General features: G+C 33.2%; 1 long non-coding RNA gene across 1 annotated transcript; it reads right to left on the bottom strand.

Annotated features, from left to right (window-relative positions):
* Positions 1 to 617: 617 nt before the first annotated feature.
* LOC127880159 (uncharacterized) lies at positions 618 to 2,578 on the bottom strand. Its single transcript, XR_008049442.1, has 3 exons — positions 2,302 to 2,578; positions 1,320 to 1,391; positions 618 to 1,138 (listed from the first exon to the last, which is right to left on the bottom strand). It is a non-coding gene; the product is annotated as an uncharacterized LOC127880159 (long non-coding RNA).
* Positions 2,579 to 8,836: the final 6,258 nt, after the last annotated feature.

Here is an 8,836-nt window from a genome sequence, read left to right on the forward strand (position 1 = left end):
AATTGCTTATGGGGAAAAAATTTCATGTAGATAGATCCATAAAAAATAATTCCCCCCATAGACCATTATTTGCCGAAGGTAGGCAAAGTTTAAAATTATCTGTTATCATCTGTTTTGTCCTAAAGCGAATTTTACTGAAATAAATATCAGGGCAAGTTTGAGCTAGATTGAACCAATATCATGGAAAATAACCCCCAATATTTTAGGTAAAATCAAATGTCATATACAGTAGGTGTCTTGGTAATAGGGATTGGTTAAGTATTTTGCTAACAGATATATTCCAGATCAAACTCGGAGCTATTTGCTGAATAAATTTCACTTATGCATTAAAATTAGAAAAAACAACAACACAGATTTGAGACATTAAGGAGACACTGATTGTACACTTGGTTATAATCAGAGGCTTAGCTTAAGCTTCTGACTATAGATTTATTCTGTTTGCTATCAAAATGGACATTAATTTTACATTAAACATATATTCCATTTACACATGATATCAGTCCGCTGAGACATTATAAAATAACATATCTACATGTATATTCAAAACACATGTTTTATTTGAGAAATAGCAACATGTACTGTTACAATTAATTTCAAAACATTACATGTATGAAAAACTATTTAATGTTTACAAACGTTATGAGAAATACACATATAATACCAAAAACGTTATTGGCAGACACCGTAAATCAAAGAAATCAATAAAATTATAATACAATCAGTCTACTATTAATATCTCGAACTCGGTTATCTCGAGTTCCATGGATATTTATGATGTTTTATCTGAATAAAATACCTATTATTTTACATTTTTTTACTTGTATCATGTTAGGGATAACTAATAATACGTGTCCGAATTACCAGAAATGCCAATAATTCGATAATTATGTGAAACCTTGTCCAATACAACTCCGAAATATTGAGAGTAGACTGCACATATATTATGCATACAATTATACAATTACTATTGTTACATGAAATCAGACAAGATTTTTCGATGTGTCTTACATAAATTATTCAACTGATTAAGCCCTAAACATTCACAACAAAAAATCTGATGCCTTCACATAGAAAAACAGAAGTTTAAATGATTTCTTCTCAAACATGGTCCATGTTGCATGGCTCATCTGTTGTTGAACTGCAAGAAGAAAAGGAAAGGGGATATAAGACTAAATCACATGATTTATATACCCATGGATTAACTTCTATATCTTATAAAGATTAACTTAACATAGATTCATATATCTGCTTTGTTAGCGTATGATAGTCGATTGAACTAAATAAAAAAATAATTCCACCAATAAGAACAAAAGCTTCACCTGACATGTTCCGTTTTGCTGTTTGAGCCTTCTCCAGTTTTGCCTCTTGCCTGGCGGAAGTTCTTCATCTTCCTGTGAATTTAGAAGTAAAAACCATATAATTTAGTATTGTTAAGTAAAATGTTACCATCTATACAGTTTGGTATTTTCAATACAATAAATAAACTACATGTAATCGAGTTTGTTTAGCAATAGAGAATTAATACTGTTGTGATAAGTATTGCCTAGCTGACAATTAGTTTGATCATTTAAAGTAAACGTACTGAAAAAATAATTCTGATAAATGTCACTTGCAATCCTAATTCAACTGTGAAAAGAAAGTTAAAAGTGAATGAAGCATATCAAACATTAACCGAATTCGCTTATGTATTGTATGAAACAAAGTCCTTGCAAGGAAAAGAGAAACGCTAAAATGCGTCGTTCAAAGTGATCCATAGGTTATTACAAAGGCATGAATTGCTGCCTAATACATTTACATGTAAGTGTTCAAGATATAATGAAGCATAAAGATATAAAGATCACGCCATGCTAACCTCATTTAATAAACATATTCTTATTTCTTTTCAGACAACCCGCGTACATAAATTGGAAAATAGTCCGCACCCCCTGGCGGCTATGTTCTTTTGTTAAAAACAAAAACAAAGTGTCACTCTTGTCTCAAAATATTGTATGAATCTACCCAGCGGTTTCAGAGAAGAAAATACGCCCCGCCCAATGGCAACTATGTTTCTTTTAGATATCCATACAATTTAAACAAACTTGATAAAATGTGTTTAAGTACAATGATAATACATTTTCTCTAAAAATGACAAGACATTTATTATACAATTTGTATGATTTATTTAACATTTTTGCAAATTCAATTGCACAATACCTCTAAAGGCATAATTAGGGCTAGATGGGTTGGAATAATAAAAATAATAATAAATTAATAATAATAATAATAAAAACAATAATAATAATAATAAAAACAAATGCTTACCTTTTATTCTCAACATCTCAGTACTTTGATTCTTTGTAAATTCCGGTCTTACTGCTAAACAGACACAAATACCAAGACCAGGGACTCATGTGTAATATTGATGCCTTATCTCTGTGTGTTGAAGAAACAGGGGCAGAGATTTATTGCTCTGTTAATGTTCCATGTGGTGAAAGGGACCCCAGTGGTCAGCTCTGGCTGATATCCCTAATCAGCAGCCATGAAGGTGTGAAAGTAGAAAGTACTCAGGTCCAGGGGTAAAGTCTCTAGACTGTATCAGTAATTTCAGTGTATTCAAAAGACTATTTGTTCCAAGTATCACGTGAATTAACCTATATTGGAACCACCGAACCTTTACATCGATGGTTATTCAAAGGGTAGCTCAAATAAGAAGTTCCATTCGTTTTCATAAATTATGGAATTATGTTTTGTACACCATTTTGGTTTAACTGATGGTTGTTCTTTATTTTTATTTAAAATGATGTATAGTCGTTTTGCACCACAGTACAAGTTAAACTAATGACGGTAAAAAGGGTTTGATAATGTTAGGGTACGGCAAGATATACAATATGTTTTCACAATTTATCTATTGCTCTTTTAACCTCTATATAAAAATGAGTGAAATGTATGCTCGAATTATAAATTCGTTTTAAGTCTGACATCACGAGAGAAAAAGTTCCATTTTTGAATATATTAACTATACAATGAATTCCAGCCAGGAATCATGACTTAAAGAAAAAACATTTATTTCCTATCATTATATTTGGTTTATAAAAAAAATGTTGTTAATACAAAAAATCGCCTTGTTTACTTCTAATTTACCACAATAAAATGAGAAACTGTTTAAAACATCTACCCAAAAAGGGTTTGAAATTCTGTTAGATATATTTAAAGCATAATGTAATAAAATAGTTTCTATGCATCAAAATAAGGCTTGTGATGTCTATCCAATGTCCCCTAAAGGATAAAGTTTTTGACGATGCTGCGAAGCAGCTCGTCTTAGTTATCACACCATGAAAAAATTATTCAAAATGGCGACCTATGTAAAAGACCAAGCCAGTCCGATTGCAATAGCTCGATTTTTCTAATCGGCATACTTCGCTGATTATCATTGATAAAGGTATAGGAAGCTCAGCTATAAAAAGAACAGCACATTCTGGGGAAAAGATTTAATAATACTTTGAAAATGTTAATTTAAAATCAGATATATTCAATCCATTATATGTTTATAGATCAATGAAACAACTATGCATTTTCTGTATTGTATTTGATATTTATCGTGATTCAGTAAATAAATTGCGAATTAAAACGTGTATAATTAACTTTCAACGCGTTCATGAGTGTAAAGAAAACGAATAATTTCGAACCTGCTATTTGTAAACGTTGTAGCGACTATTGTATATAAACAGCATAATAGCCGTATGATATTTGTGAAATTCGGTCTTATGCGTGCTTTCTCAATTTGCATATTTAATAAACTTATCAAACAGAAATTACAGAGCCACATCAGAAATGTTCGTACCCACATACACAATTGTGGTGATGTAGATAAACTTAAATAGATGCTTTTATATCAATCCTCTTCACAACAGTACTGTCAGTACTTTGATTTAATAAAAGGAATCAATTTTTCCGTTTGATCATTTTTAAACCCCTTCACTATACTCTTTTACTATTGTCGAACAATTTATTTTACTATGCCCATCCCAAACAAAACTCGGAATAGAAGACTTTATTGAGTTTAGAATGATATGAATAAGTCTTTTTTATGTGGAAGGGGATGTGTGCGGTAATAAATAGGTCCGTACCGGAAAATGAGCATGACTGATTTTGTGAGGTTAAAATTGCATTCGGGATTTAAAAAGTATTTCCTCTAAATGTGAAGGTTATTTTCCTCGTTGTTATTGTTTAAAAGTAATCAGTAATACAATCGGCGTCTTAAATCTAAAATGTTATGATAGATCATCAAAATTTTGGATATAAAACTACCTAATTTATAAATATGTTCGAGCTGCGTTATGATATATTTTGAAATAAGATTCAAACAAACACTTCATACTGCTTCAAATGAAAAGATTGTTTTTCATACATTATGGTCATATAAAAACACATGCAAAAATCATTTTTTGTTTCGTTTGCATTAAATAAAAATCTTTTGCCACACATTTATCCACTACGAATTGATTTGCTAACAAAATTGTAACTGTTAATCGTCCTTTCAAATTTCACTGTCCGGGCGGCAGCACAATGCTCGTTTTAAATCGTTCACGTCCTTTTGGAGAGATCGCTTGAGTTTGACATGGCGGGTCATTATAATGACCGGGCTGGTCAGCGAATTCATGTAAGTTGCTAAAGCGAGGATCCTAGCGACAATATTTGGAAGGGGTTTGCCGGTGATCGAAGCAAATATTGTCACCGGGCCTTCTGATAAGTGGTACATGATTAGGACAGTTAAAAGCGTGCGAAAGATGGCCTTGTGGACCTGGGCGGCCTCACTTGTAGTGGCACTTTGCACGGGATCAATCGCAGGATGGACCGAGCGCAAGGCTTTGTTTAGGGAAACGAGTGCAAGCAGAGATACTATGTCCGAGCCAATCAAACAGGACACATTTACAACGGATAGGATAATCATTACATTTATATATTACTTTGATGCGATGACATTAGACACATAACACAAACTGTCACGTGGTGGATTCCGGACCTCCATGGTGATCACGCAATAGACAAGGACGGTGACACCAATGCAAAGATTCAACCCAATCAGCAACTTGCATCGAGACATCCCGTTTCTAGTAACGTATATAGCATTCCTTGTGCTATAAAATCGCATAATGCTGATTGTAAACACATGTATGTTGATTGGGCAAAATTAATTCAGTGTAACCCATAGGATCGACGCAACTGCACATGTCATCGTTGTAACTCTGTTATAAACGTATGTCGCCGACACTAAAATAAGAACTACGCCCGTCATCAAATCCGTGACATTAATACAAATAAGATGGCAATAGAGTTATCTCTCCCATCCCGTGGACTGCTTCAATTGGCGAATAACATACACTAAGACCAGGACATTAAAGGGAAGTATAGATACACCAATTGTTCCGGAGACCCATGTGCTCAGAGCATTTTCAAAAATACTCGTGTTGGAGCTTCTGGCATGTGTGGAGAGATTCATTATGGCATCACTTGCATTCATTTCCGTCTGTTGATAATAGCCAATGCAGTATGTCCGTACCCGCTGTGAACATAAGATCTTAATTTTATGATGAAGTAGATAAAATGTACATTTTCCACATGCCACGTCTGTCACTTTAGATTCTTAAACGAACACGCCACAGTAAGCAGTTTTATGCTATACATTGCAGTTGTGTTATGATATCTCTAACGTAGTCTCATTCGTTTATTATTTGGATCGTATACTTTACCACTAGAAAGTTTAAAAGCTTTATTTTGACTTTATAACGATGAGAGTTCCTGTCGGAGAACGAGATTCAATTATCTCTTTTCATACTGTGCATTACTAAAAACATTATTTCCGTTTTATGTCAACAACAAACGAACAAGACATATATATTAAGAAGTGTATAAATAATTGTCATTTATAATTTGAATGATGTTAATGTAAAAATTGACACAACCCGCTTACAGTTATATTGCAAATTTTGAAATATAAGTGTTTACATAGAAATTACATGGCATGTGAGAATATTTGTTTTATTTTTTATTTTATTATTTCGCTCAAAACATTGTGCATGGGGATTTTATTTCAAATCGAATGTTTATAAGCGCAAAAAAGCTCGAAAGTTGTTAAAAGTGTTATCAATAATACAAAAAATCATAATCACCAAATACATGTATACATGACAAAAATGTTTGTGCATTCGTCGATTAAAAAATATACCACTCTTTGAATGTCATGACAATTAATTGAAAATATAATAACATACCTTATTTTGTCATAGAGACTTCCGTCAGACGCAACTTAAACTGAACTTAGAATGTTCTCTACATTTGCAGTGTTCCGGGTATATGTTGCCGCACGTTCCCTTCATAAGCGATATTGATAATGTCTTCGACGAATCGGATTGCACAACAAAAGCGAACAATGACGAAGCTGTCCCACTCGTGAAAATATAATTTTCTGTGAATACTCGTGAATTCAAATCGATATTCGACCAAATCCAACAAATTTCCTTCATGTATTCGAATTTATGTAAAGACCAGTTGAATGTAATTGTTTACATTCAGGATTTTATACGCGCATGCATACTGACTGGTTGGCAAAAACACTGGTTACGTTAGCGTAAAACATGTATAAATGTCTATTGTTTAGGCAATTAAACGATTTTAAAAAATCCGAAATAAAAATTAACACTATTAAATAATATTGCAAATATATCATATTTAGTACCAAAAATGTATATTCATAAATATAATTTCCTAGCTATAACAAGATGTGTTTTTGAAACACTATGTACCCCATATATTTGACCTTTGACCTGGAAGAATGACCTTGCCCTTTCACCGCTCAAAATGTGCAGCTCCATGAGATACACATGCATGCCAAATATGATGTTGCCATCTTCAATATTGCAAAAGTTATGGCAAATGTAAAAGTTTGACGCAAACAAACAAACCAACAAACCAACAGAATTGGCAAAAACAGAATGTCCCCAACTATAGTGGTGGGGGAAATAAAAATACGAACAAGTTATTAGCATTAGATTAATATTGCGATTCCTGAGATTTTTTTGTCTAAAAAATGGTCGCGAAGATGTGCAAAATAGAGAGATTTTTGTGGTAACCACATACCGAGCTCGTAGATTGAGTTCTACTCCCGAAGGTATAAAACGGCGAAAAATTGCCTGTCTCGGCATGGCCGTCGCCTTCTAGACTATCACGTCTAGTAATCGTGGTGCAGAATCAACGGTGTTTCCGGGTTTATTTATTGGAATTTATTAACAAAAATATTTAGTGCAGGAAACACAGTTTTTCTTGCAGTTTGTGCCGATATCTTTAAGTAGAAGAATAAATCCTTGAATACCTCTGAAATCGGTGACAAAATTTCACGTTGCGTGAAGCATAACCGTATCAATGAATGCAGTACACATATACTTCTTTAACAAGAACACATGCTTATTAAATAGAGTAATTCTAATGAATTTAATATTGCCATAAGCAGCATAAATTTCTGTCTTTTATGCACTAGTTGAAATTCTTAAGAAAAAGGCTTTAAAAAGTTATTCGAAAACAACACACACTAGTTACCGGTTCCCACAAAGTCACGTGATTCTGCACCCTGATAATCGAAACCATAACATAGAATATTTCACTTTAAAATAGCTATAAATGTGCATTGGCGCCATCTCCTAATCTTAGCGCCACCTCATTGGCATTGGCTCCATCTCTTTTTGAAAAATGCAAAAGTATCTATTAGATCGGCTAGAAGCCGATGTTTTTGTGCACGCATTAACTTGTACAGGTTCAAAGCAATCGTTTTATGTAATGAGCGATTTAATTGGCTGGGAATTTTCTCGTCACACAGGCAAAAGACATCGATTTGCTTTTACAAATTCTACCATACCAAACTAATAAAGGTCCTCACGTTTCCAAATGTGTTGTGATTGTATGTTTCTGTACCGCTTTGGATGAATTTATAATCGCTGAATCGCACAACATTGGCAGATTTGAAAAAATAATACGAAATATGTTCAAAAAACATATAAAACCTAATTACACTGTAAAATTATCTTTTAAATTTCAAAACATCCGGGCCTGAGCGCCAACTCGGAAGTAGCATTGGCTCATTTATTGAAGGGGCCTTTTCACGTTTTGGTAAATTGACAAAGATGAAAAAAGTTGTTTCAGATTCGCAAATTTTCGTTTTAGTTATGATATTTATGGGGAAAAGTACTACTGAACATTAACCACGCTCTAAAATAGCCATTATATGCATCTTTTGACGATTTGAAAACATGAAAATTATAAAGCGTTGCAACGCGAAACGATTCAATAATTTGGAAAGTTTTGTTAATTGTTGTCGTTATATTTTAGAAAAATACGAGGATTGCTTATATAAGTAAACAAAAGGGCCTAAAAGGCCCAGAGTCGTTCACCTGAGATAAAAAATAAATGACCTGTTCTTTGCAGCCCAAGATATCAAAGGAACAAATGTTCTAACCAAGTTTCATGAAGAATGAACAACAAATGGCCCCATGGCGGAAATGTTTTTCAATAGACTGTAACCATTTTTGAACTCGTTCAAGATATTATTGGGACAAATCTTCTGTTAACGTATCATGAAGATCCAACAATAAATGTGGCCTCTACAGTGTTAACAAGGAAAATATTCATGACGCAAACGGAAGACAGACAATTAACAAAAGGTGATCACAAAAGTTCACCATGATCAAAAATCTTATGCTCATAAAGATTGTCACCATGTGTGAAGATCAGCAAGTGTCATTCAGATTGAACTAAAAATGTGACTAAAAGTATTCACAATGTTTTACTATAAATAACTGTGGTAGTG

Source organism: Dreissena polymorpha, chromosome 4, assembly GCF_020536995.1.
Source record: "Dreissena polymorpha isolate Duluth1 chromosome 4, UMN_Dpol_1.0, whole genome shotgun sequence".
Classification (NCBI taxonomy): Eukaryota; Metazoa; Mollusca; class Bivalvia; order Myida; family Dreissenidae; genus Dreissena; species Dreissena polymorpha.